The sequence below is a fragment of the Leopardus geoffroyi genome, chromosome B3 (assembly GCF_018350155.1).
Source record: "Leopardus geoffroyi isolate Oge1 chromosome B3, O.geoffroyi_Oge1_pat1.0, whole genome shotgun sequence".
NCBI lineage: Eukaryota > Metazoa > Chordata > Mammalia > Carnivora > Felidae > Leopardus > Leopardus geoffroyi.
The window spans coordinates 119,909,371-119,921,509 of record NC_059337.1 but is presented as its reverse complement, the minus strand read 5'-3'; the positions used below and the strand labels follow the sequence as shown (position 1 = coordinate 119,921,509).

The window sequence follows — 12,139 nt, the reverse complement described above, 5'->3', positions numbered from 1 at the left end:
TTTAAATGACTTTAGTCATTAAATAGCTTAAGTTTGAATTTCAGTTCTCTTTCTTTGGTTTCTTTTTTGAAGCGTTCATGAATGTTTACCCTTTACTAATTTTCTTTTATACAGTGGTTTTCAAACTTGTGAGGTTGTTAAGCCTGATTGTAGTTCGCGTGTATGTAAATGTGCGCATGCGTGAAGCCTTGATACGGTGTTGAATCACCATGATGTTTTCCTGGTGGAACTCTTGAAGCCTGTTCTACAAATGTGGTTTAATAGAGTGTTCATTTGGTTGTAAGAAACCAAACAGTCATGGTAAACACTAGCCTGAATTGAACAATGCCATACGATTTTAATATGAATTTTTGCCTTGAATAGTTGAATAATCTGCACCATGTTTTTTTTGGAACTTCTAGATGCAGCATCATTTCAGTGCAGTTTGCCTGTTGGTGTTGAGATGCTGGTAGTCAGTATCTGTTCATTGTATTTTCTATTCGTTATTTTTGGCCAGAGTTCAGGTAAAGGTAATCTAATAATATACAACATACATTTTCTGCAGGTTCCCCTTGCTCTTATCCAGAGATGTAGCCCAGGTTATTTTAACCCCTCTTTTGTCCACTTAGAGAGGTTCCACTCCAAGCCCCCCCCCCCCCCAATTGTATGTATGAGCTAATTTTTCAAGTCTTGCTGAGGAAGGAAACCCAGCTGGGCTGCATGAATGGTTTATGGAAAAGATTGAAAAGGATTTGAAAACAAGTGTTTTAACCAAGCATTACCTGGATTGGGGTAGGGATTAAAGTGGCATGATCATAATCCTAGGAAGAATAAGAATATAAAGTGGGAACAAGATGTAATTTTTTAAAAACCACATTTTATTTTGGAATAATCTTAGATTTACAGAGAAGTTGCAAGGATAGAACAGAGAGTTCCTATATACCTTTCATGTAGCTTTACCCCTAATGTTAACATCTTACATAACCACGGTACATTTGTCACATCTAAGAAATTAACATTGGTATGTGTTAACTGAACTACAGCCTTTTTTTTTTTTTTTTTTTTTTTTGATTTTACAAGTTTTTCCTCTAGTAGCCTTTTTTTCTGTTCTAAGATCCAGTCCAGGATACTATATTGTGTTTAGACCATGTGCTGTGCAGTTTGGATAAATAGGCTGGGATTTCCAGTGGCTTTTTCTCTGCCACGCATGTGGATCAGTAATCCCCTCTGACCAGTGCTGAAGAGAGAAAGCCATTGACCATGAGAATAAACAATACTGTATAGGTAGTGTTTTAGTATCCCCTTAATTCCCAAAGCACTGTTAACTCGGTCGAAGAGTTGGCTTTGCTCCCAGGAGGGTGGTATGAAGTTTTCTGAGAAGCTAAGAGCTAATCCTGATTGAGGGGCCCTTCTTGGGCTCCACTAACAGCATGTGCTCCCTTCATAGACTTTACTACATGGAATTATCACCACTTGTTTACTTGACTGTCTTCTTTACTAAACCATATGTTTCTAAGGGGTCAGGGACCATCTTACTCATTTTGGAATCCTCAGGGTCCAACATAAGCTTGGTATATGATAGATTCTTTTTCTTTTATTATTTTTGTTTAGTTTTGAGAGACAGAGACAGACAGAGTGTGAGCGGGGGAGGGGCAGAGAGAGAAGGAGACACAGAATCCGAAGCAGGCTCCAGGCTCTGAGCAAGCTGTCAGCACAGAACCCGATGCAGGACTTGAACCCATGAACTGTGAGTCATGACCTGAGCTGAAGTCGGATGCTTAACCGACTGAGCCACCCAGGTGCCCCTATGATAGATTCTTAACACACATTTGAAGAAATTAATAAATCCTTGTTTGGTAGCATTGACTATTAGATCAACAGAAGTTTTGTTTTAATACTATGTAAGTGTTGAGTTTCTCCTTCAATTTGAGCCATCTGTTTGCCAATTCTGTGGCTAGTTGAGTTTTTCTTCCTGGAATCTTAAAGAACTATAAAATACTCATTTAAGATTGCTCTTTTTTTTGATTATGTAAATAAGTTATTTTCTTTAAAAACAACAGAATAGACGGTAGTAGAGGTAGAAATTTTGTTAGCTTTTAAGTGCATGTGTGACAATTCCAGTTTCATCCCACTAGGCTGTAGATCTGGCTGTGTGCCTGCCACTTCATGCACAGTTAATGAAATGACACCTTCCTAGACTTATCGAGGGAGACGGCTTGTCAGATTCAGAGAATTAGTTTAAAATTTTTCCTATTATAGCCAAGATTCAGTGGCCCAGGGTCACCTAAGCATAAAAGCTGCCATGGTATGGGAACACAGGGGCCTGTCCTGATTCTGTGGATCAGGCACAGTAGATTCCGTTTGGTAAATAGAAAAAAAAAAAAAAAATCACGATTGGAGAGAGTTGTAAATTGAAGCTGCTGTTTTCTTGATGTAGATGAAAGACTGTGATGGGGCATAGATGAGCCAGTTTTTCTATTTTGTTTTCTTCTCCAGATGTCCCAGGAAGTTACAAAATGAGCAATGATAAATTGGCCCTTGTTTCCCTGTTTTACTCACATTAGCTTTGAATCCCTTTTTCCCTCCTTTCTCTGAACTATGCTGAGAATGGCAAAGTCTGTTCCAGGGGGCAGTTGAATCTAAACTGTGCTTTCATATGTACTCTTTATTTCAAGTCTGAAGAACTCTGGTTTGTTTTCAAGAGAATAGTTCAATAGAGAAAATCAATATTAAAAAATGCAGAATTACTTTTATGTCTGCCAGCTTAGCCTTTATAAGCCTAACTTTTCTTTTAACCAGTGAATGATACCTTTTTTTCAGCCTCCTCTCAGGTGATAGTGAGCTTATAAAAGCTTCTCTTTAAAACCAGAAGGGCAAGCAGTTCATTGTCCTTGGCTTAACCTGCAGGTGCATGGTCTGGGTTTTGGAATTTTGTTGTTGTTGTTTTAAGACCCAGCATCAGGGGTCCAGAAGGTTTATGTCAGTTTGAGGAGAGCTGAGGGACTAAAACATTGGCTACATTTAGAAATGCCATTTATTAGGTTAAGGAGTAGGGGGAATCTGTTAAAAGATTAAAAATCATCCCAAATTCTGCAATAGGCTGTAACTTAAATGCTGCTTGGTAATATGGGAAGTTGAATTTGGAAGAAAGCAATAATAAAACTGAGTAATTAATGAAATAAAGGGAATGCAGGAGCTTAAAAAACTCTTGTTAAAAAATTTTTTTATTACAATATAGTTGACATACAATATTCTCTTCGTTTTAGATGTACAACATAGTGATTAGACAGTTATATACATTATTTTTTAAAGTTTACTTATTTTGAGAAAGTGAGCACATGCGCACACTCATGCAGGGGAGGGGCAGAGAGAGGGGGAGAGAGACTCCCAAGCAGGCTCCGTGTTGTCTGTGAGGACCCCAATGAGGCGCCGGGTCTCCAACTGCGAGACTAGGACCTGAGCCGAAATCAAGAGTTGGACACTTAACTGACTAAGCCACCCAGGTGCCCCAGACAATTATATACATAATGAAATGCCTACTACGATTAAGTATAGTTACTGTTTGTCACCGTACAAAGTTATTACAGTATTATCGATGACATTCCCTGTGCTGTATTTTTCATCCCTGTGACTTATTTATTTTGTAATAAATACAAAAGAAGTCTGTACCTCTTACTATTCTTCACCTATGTCACCCATCACCTCACACCCCTCTCCTCTGGCAGCCATCAGTTTGTTCTCTGTACTTATGAGTCTGTTTTTGTTTGTTTATTTTGTTTTGCACATTGTACATATAAGTGAAACCATGCAGTATATGTCTTTTTGTGTCTGGCTTATTTCACTTAGCGTAATACCCTCTAGGTCCATCCATGTTGCTGTGAATGGCAAGGTTTCATTCTTTTTCATGGCCGAGTAATATTTCATTTTAAATATACGTGTATATTATATATATATATATACATTATATGTATATATTATACATGTCCCATCACATATTCTTTATTCACTCATCTGTTGATGGACACTTAGGTTGTTTCCATATCTTGGCTATTGTAAATAATGCTGCGGTAAACATAGGAGGGCATGTATCTTTTCAAATTAGTTTTCATTTTCTTCAGGTAAATACCCACAAGTGAAATTTCTGGGTCATGCGGTGGTTCGATTTTTGACTTTTTGAAGAACCTCCAGACTGTTTTCCACAGTGGCTGCGCCAGCTTACATTCCCACCAACAGTGTACAGGATTCCCTTTTGTCCACATGCTCACCAACACTTTTTATTTCTTGTCTTTTTGATGCTAGCCATTCTGACTAGTGTGAGGTGATATCTCATTATGGTTTTGATATCCATTTCCCTGATTAGTGATATTGAGCATCTCTTCATGTGTACTCCTGTTAAATATTTTAACAAGAGATTTTCTTTTGTGAAACCTTTAGAGAAAATTTCTAGAAAAAAATCTTCACCCTGGTGTTAGGCGAAGATTTTTTCTTTAATAGGATACAAAAAACAACCTAAAAGAAGAATGTTACTAAGTTGGATTTCATCCAATTCAAAACTTATTCTTCAATACCATTAAGAAAATGGTAAAAACAAACCACAGAAAATATTTGTCAAACATGTGTCTAGTATATAAAGAACTTTGAAAACAACTAAGTAGTAGGACAAACAGCTTGATTTTTAGAAATACAAAAGATTTGGATACCAAAGAAGTGTCACAAATAGCCATTAAGCACACGAAAGCGTACTCAATACTGTTAGTCCTTAGGGAATTGCAAATCAAAACCACAGTGAGAGGGACGCCTGGGTGACTCAGTTGGTTAAGTGTCCAACTCTTGATTTCGACTCAGGTCATGATCCCAGGGTCGTGAGATTTAGCCCCAGGATGGGCTCCAAGCTGAGCATGGACACTGCTTAAGATTCTCTCTCCCTCCCTCTACCCTCCTCCCTTGCTGTCATTCTCTCTCTCTCTCTCTCTCTCTCTCTCTCTCTCTCTCAAAACAAAAACAAAAACAAAAACAAAAACCCACAGTGAGAGACCACTTCACACCTATTAGAATGGGTAAGATTTAGTAGCATGTTCTTTAACCTCCATGTGTTTAGATTTTTTTCTTGTGGTTGATTTCTAGTTTCATAGTGTTGTGGTCAGGAAAGATGCATGGTTATGACTTCGATCTTTTTGAATTTGTTGAGACTTGTTTTGTGGCCCAATATGGATCTGTTCTGAAGAATGTCCCGTGTGCACTTGAAAAGACTGTATTCTGCTGTTTTAGGATGGAGCGTTCTGAATATATCTGTTAAGTCCATCTGATCCAATGTGTCAAAGCCACTGTTTCCTTATTGATTTTCTGTTTGGATGATCTGTTCATTGATGTAAGTGGGATTTTAAAGTCCCCTACTGTTAGACTACTCTTGATTACTTCCTTTATGTTTGTTGTTAACTACTTGAAGTATTTGGACGCTTCCATGTTGGGTGAATAAGTATTTAAAGTTTACTATGTCTTCTTGTTGGATTGTTCTAGAATGATAAAATTTAAAAGATCAACAATGCCAAGTGTTGGCAGATGTGAGCAACTGGAGCTCTCATACGTTGCTGGTGAAAATGCAAGATGGTACAGGTGCTTTGGAAAACAGTTTGGCAGTTTCTTTTTTTTTTCTTTTTAAATGTCTATTTTATTTATTTTTTGAGAGAGAGAGAGCGCATGAGCAGGGGAAGGGCAGAGAGAGAGGGGGACAGAGGATCTGAGGCAGACTCCATGCTGACTGCAGATAGCCCGATGTGGGGCTCAAACCCACGAACCATGAGATCATGATCTGAGCAGAAGTCGGATGCTTAACCGACTAAGCCACCCAAGCACCCCGACAGGTTGGCAGTTTCTTTTAAGTTAAATATATACTTATCATCTGGCCCAGCAATCTCACTCTTAGCTGTTTACCCAAGGGAAGCAAAAACATGTGCCCACAAGACTTAGACTTGAATGTTGGTAGCAGCTTTATCCTGAACAGCCCCAAACTGGATAGAATCAAATGTCCTTCAACTGGTGAACGGATAAAGAAATTGTAATATGCCCATATAATGGACTGCTACACAACAATAAAGAGGAATGAACTACTGATACATGTAATGACATGTATGGGTCTAAATAATGTGGTAAGTAAAGAAATGCCACAACACAAAGGTCTACATTCTGTATAGAACGCTATTTGGCATTCTGTAAAAGGCAAAACTATGGTGATAGAAAGCACATCAGTGGTTGCACAAGGGGATCATGAGGAGTCTTTGGGATGATGAAATGTTCTGTATCACCATTGTGTTTTATATTCATAACCTTATACAGTTGGCAAAGCTCTAATTGTTTAAGTTGCCGGCTTTTACTATATATAAGCCGTACCTCAATAAAGCTGATTTTGATATGATTTTTTTTTGCCATTGATTTATGTGGGATTAGAGACTGGATTCAGATTAGTTCAGATCTGAATTTGTAATAGGCACTAAGATAATTTTGAAATAATCAGTATCCCTGAATTGAGTTGCAAAGAGCTTACTAGTTATCAGTGTTGGGTCAAGTTTAGGCTAAGATTTTTATTATTAGTGAGAATAGATGGAAATCAGATACACATTTTATTTGAAGTTGCTTGATCAGAGAATGAGAGTTCCAAATAATCAAGGAAGAAAACCTGGGTGCTGATTTTTGAATTCCCCCTCTGGCCTAAATCATTACTGTTTCTAATACTGTGACCACCGGTTTCTAGAAATACTTCCTTTTGGCTCTAGTAAACCACTTTTACAGTTTTTCCCTTTTCTCTGATTGTTCCTTTTCAGTTTTTGCTAGCTCCTTTGTTGGGGGAGAAGGCAGTACTTTCAAGGTTGATCTCCTCAGAGTTGTGTAATTGGTCTTTTTCTTGGTCTACTTGTTTTCCATGGCAGTCTTGTTTTTGTTTGTTTGTTTGTTTGTTTTGTTTTTTTAATCTCCTGTGTCTTTTAACTGCCCTCAGGGTACTGGTATTTCCATGGCTTCAGATGCTTATGTCCAATTGTCTTGTGGATATATTCACCCGGATATCTTATAGACACTTCAAACTTAACATGTTCAGTTCTGTGCTTATCTTTCCCTCTGTACTGGCTCTGTGTCTTTCATTCACCACCACCATTCATCCAGGCTCCCAAGAGTAAAAATTCCTGATTTGTCCTTGGTTTCTTGCTCTCCTTTATCTTTTTGACCTCATAGGTCACTAATCCTGTTGTTTCTAACTGGGAAACAGTGCCTACACTAGCCTCTCCCCCTCTGCATCATGACCAGTTCCTCGCTGCTCCCTTGGACCAGCATCTTCTGGTCTCTCAGCCAGTGGTCTGTCGTCCTCTTCAGAGTCTCTCTTATATTACCGCCAGAGTTACTTCTTTTAAAATGTGTAAGCCTCTTTCTCCCTTAACTTAAAAAACACCTCTTGGCTTCTTTGGTTGTGGTTGCTTAAAGTCTAAAACGAAATCATATTTCTTTAAATTTCCAGGTTAAGTGTTTCTTGAGCTCTCATTCTTCCTATCCCAAGAATCTTTTCTCTTTTTTTTTCCTTTCTTAGGGTTCTTGACACATCAGTCTCTGGAATCACATTGCCTGACTCCTTCCTTTGTCATCTAGGTAACAATAGGCAAGTTATTTTAGCTCTCTGTGCTTCTGTTTCCTAATCTGTAACATATGGATAACAATGTAGGTACTTTATATGGTTGATGTGAGTTACGTGATACATGAAGCACCTCAAACAGTAGTAGTAGGTTCTCAGTAAAGGTAGATTTGTGTTATCATCATTCTCTTTTAAAAAATTTGTTTTAATGTTTATTTATTTTTGAGAGAGAGAGAGACAGAGCACGAGCAGAGAAGGGGCAGAGAGAGAGGGAGACACAGAATCTGAAGCAGGTTCCAGGCTCTGAGCTGTCAGCGCAGAGCCCAATATGGGGCTCAAACTCACGAACCTGAAAGATCATGACCTGAGCCAAAGTCAGACGCTTAATCAACTGAGCCACCCAGGCACCCCGTTCTTTTTTTAAGTTTATTTATTTTTGAGAAAGCATGAGCAGAGAAGGGGCAGAGGGAGAGGGGGGTAGACGATCCAAAGCAGGCTCCATGCTGACAGCAGAGAGCTCAGTGCAGGGCTTGAACCCACAAACCATGAGATCAAGACCTGGGCTGAAGTTGGATGCTTCATCAGCTGAGCCACCCAAACGTCCCTGTGTTATCATCATTCTTGAGAAAAAAAAAAAACAACAACAGTCCGTATTTTGGATCGTTGCTGTGGTTGCTTCCAAATGGGATTTCTCTGGAAAACCAATTAGTCCCTCAGGTATACACAGTGCCATCTTCCTAATTTACTGCAGGTTGGGCTGCCATTGTGGCCTGGGTGCAAACTTCCGTCGTAGCCGGGCAACCGGGCAGCCTGGTTGGCAGTTAAAGCCACATCCCCTGAGGCACCCGTCTAGTGCCAAGTCACCCGGGGCTAGTTTCCAGCCCTTCCTTTTCTTAGTGGATCTCCACTTTATTCCTGAGGCAACTGAAGAGAAGTAGTTTGTCCGGGATTACTCAGTAATAAGATTCATGCTCTTGAGCATTATACTGTACTGTACTGAGAATCAGTCACCCTAGTTTGGCCCCATTTGGTCTTTCTAAACACTTTGTTTTCATAATGCTGACCTTTTTCATCCCCTTTCTTGACTCAGAACTTTTGCTTAATGCTGTTTTTTCCACCTAGGATACTGGTCTTTTCTGCCCTGCCCTGCCCTGCGAATGCTTGCTCGGTCTTAATAGCTCTCTTGTCTCTTCTGTGAATGCTTCCTCACCCTCAGGCAAAGTTACCTTTCTCCTTCCTTTGCCCCCCCCCCCCCCCCCCACACACACACATTGTTTCTTCCTTTTTTGTGGCATTTGCCGGGTTGTATTGTCCAGCTCCCACTTTGGACTGAGTTCATCCAGGTTAAGAAAATACCCTGTCTTATTTTTCCGTGTTACTTTAGCTTTTAGCACACAGCCTGGCAGACAGCAAATGTTCAAGAAATATGAAATGAATGAAGAATGAACCTTACAGAGGAACACGAAGATGTTGGTGAATTACCATCAGTGAATTACAGTTATGTTAGGCAAAGGGAGAATATAGATATCCAAGGATGGGGAACATAGCAGAAAAAATAATTTTATTTAAAATGTGAGTATGTGAGATGAGTGATAGTGGGGTAATAGACTGTGAGTTGAGTGGGGATTGTAGTGCTTTTCAAACTTTTAAGCTCGAGTACCTCTGGTGGTAGAGGATAGTGGGCATGTAACCCCTTGGGGGCTGGGAGCAGAGCCCCAAGCAGCCTTTCTGCATCAGGTATCAAATCTCTGAATATCTTGACCACACTCATATTTTATCTTTAGACATTCACGCAAATTGTGCATTCTATTTTGTTACCTATGAGTGTTTTAACGTGAACAGGGCTTTCCCTCCCCACCCACCTCATCCTTTAGTGAAAAGTTGCTGCACCAACATGTGCCATTTATCCCCTGCCTTCCAGCACATTGACATGCCCCAGTGCCCAAATCTGAGAAGCATGGAATGGGGTCATAGTCTAATATGGCGGCATTCTAGCTTGCTGTGATGTGGGGGATTGTCTACTCAGGAGTGTTATGTCATAGAACCGAGGAGGGTGAGCTCATCCTGTTCTAACGAGGCTGTTCCTGGAAGGCTGCAGTCAGTTGGAGGCACCTCATTACCAGATCGCTGGGGACCAGCTGGAGAGAGTTCACAGAAGACCCACAAGAATGATTAAGAGACTGGAGGGGCTGACTGATGAGGAAAGAATATAAATGAAAACCGTATAAGTTGGCTGAAGCGAGATAGCAGGAATACACAACTGTGTAAATATCTCAAGAGAATAAACTTGATGGGGGAAGGCAGTCTTTTATGGTAGGGATTTGGGGGAGAATAAACCAACGGTGAAATTAAGCAGATGAAAACGTAAACAATCTAAAGTATCTGATGGTGCACTTTATTTCTCAGAACCTCCTTAGGTCACTCTAAACTGTCAGCGTTTTGCTTATTGAATGATTTGTTTTGTTTTGTTTTGTTAATTTGATTTTCCTGGACTGTGGCTGGTGCTTCTGTATAGAGAATACTGAAGACTACGTCTTTCAAAGCGAATGTCTTTCTTTTGTCTTTCTTTGTGGGATTCAGTGGGTGATATTTGGAACTCCTGTCTGCTGCCACTGCCTCTTTTGTTATTCACCAGAATTCCAAAGTGGACTTTCACGTCAGTTTTTCACAGGATTTTTTTTTTTTTAATTTTTTTTTTTTTTCAACGTTTATTTATTTTTGGGACAGAGAGAGACAGCATGAACAGGGGAGGGGCAGAGAGAGAGGGAGACAGAATCACAAACAGGCTCCAGGCTCTGAGCCATCAGCCCAGAGCCCGACGCGGGGCTCGAACTCACGGACCGCGAGATCGTGACCTGGCTGAAGTCGGACGCTTAACCGACTGCGCCACCCAGGCGCCCCATTTCACAGGATTTTTAATAATAGTTTAAAAGTAGATACTGAGTCAGTAATGTGTATAGTAATAATTTTAGAAACCTGGATATAGTATTGGTCCCTGAGGTACTGGTTTTAGGAAATTATAGCCTTGATGAAATGCAAGCATAATTGTAGGAAACATGTACTTTGGGAAATGATTGTATAAAATTCCTACTTGGGGTATGGGAGGCGTAGAACTCTTTTTTTGTTTCTTTATTTTTGAGAGAGAGAGCGAGAGTGCGAGCAGGGAAGGGGCAGAGAGAGAGGAAAACACAGAATCTGAAGCAGGCTCCAGACTCTGAGCTGTCAGCCCAGAGCTTGACGTGGGGCTCGAACTCGTGAACCTTGAGATCATGACCTGAACCGAGGTTGGCCACTTTACCAACTGAGCCACCCAGGTGCCCCCGTAACACTTTTAAATAACAGTTGAAATTCACCAGGAGAAATATTTGCATAATATTGCAAGTTTTATAGCTCTTTTCCTAAGAGGGGGCAGAACTGGATTGGAAGAAAATGACTTTATGCTTTTTTTCATTTATAAAAATGAGTTAATTTACACAAAGCAGTTATGTAGCTTTAAGGCTACGACCCTATGCTGGAGGGTGGTAAACTTTTTTTTGTAAAGGGTCAGATAGGAAAACTTCGTAGACCATATGTCTCTGCAGCTACTCAGCTTTGCTCTTGTAGCAAGGTTCTGTCTGGATTTGGCCTGCAGGCTGTAGTTTGCCAATTCCTGCTCTAGACCCTTGCTCCTGGAAGCTCGATCTGCAGACCAGAAGCGTCAACCTTTCCTGTGAGTCTGTTAGAGATACAGAATATCAGGTTGCTTCTCAGAGGGACTGCCCTAGAGCCTAGACCAAGCTTCTGAGACTTCAATATTTATAGGAATCACTTGGGGGAACTTATCAAAGTTAAGCGATAAACCGAACAGCATACTAGCTACTGGGAGACAAAGAAGAGTAAGACCCATCAGTGTCTTCCGAGATCCCAGAAGTCATTAGGAGACACTACTGTATAAACAATTATAATACAGACTAATAAATGCTATAATAGAGGTATCTTCAGCATAGGCGTATCACAGAGGAGCAAATGATTGGTTCTGCCTGGCATGGGGGCAATTCTCAGAGGGCCTGAGAATTGGACCAGGAAGGGGGATGATGCTTGAGCTGAATTTTGAGGCTTACTAGAGACACTGAAGCATTGGGAGGGGTTATGCGTGGTAGATTGTGGTGGGTGCAGTAAAGATGATGTTAGAACTAGGGGTTATTTGGGGCACCTGGCTGGCTCAGTCCGTGGAGCATGCAACTCTTGATCTTGGAGTTGAAGTTCGAGCCCCATGTTAGAGGTAGAGATTACTTACAAATAAAATCTTAAAAAAAAAAAAAACAAACTAGGAGTTATTTAATAACCAAATAGCTGATTTCAGGGTTGGAGACCCACTAAGATCATAATGAATAGAAATAAAATTGCAGGGGCACCTGGGTGGCTCAGTCAGTTAAGCGTCTGACTTTGGCTTGGGTCACGATCTCCCGGTTCATGGGCTCGAGCCCCGTGTCAGGCTCTGGTGTTGACAGCTCAGAACCTGGAACCTGCTTTGAATTCTGTGTCTCCCTCTTTCTCTCTGCCCCT

General features: G+C 40.5%; 1 protein-coding gene across 8 annotated transcripts in view; it reads left to right on the top strand.

The window, feature by feature from the left end:
- AREL1 (apoptosis resistant E3 ubiquitin protein ligase 1) overlaps window positions 1–12,139 on the top strand; it is a 48,800-nt gene that overhangs the window by 3,085 nt on the left and 33,576 nt on the right. Inside the window, exon 1 of one of the 8 annotated variants that reach the window (XM_045448244.1) lies at window positions 8,237–9,858. The exons of the other annotated variants lie outside the window; for them this stretch is intronic. The gene's annotated coding sequence lies outside the window, so the exon portion shown is untranslated. Of the gene's footprint in view, window positions 1–8,236; window positions 9,859–12,139 lie in introns of those variants that run through there. 8 annotated transcript variants of the gene reach the window in all.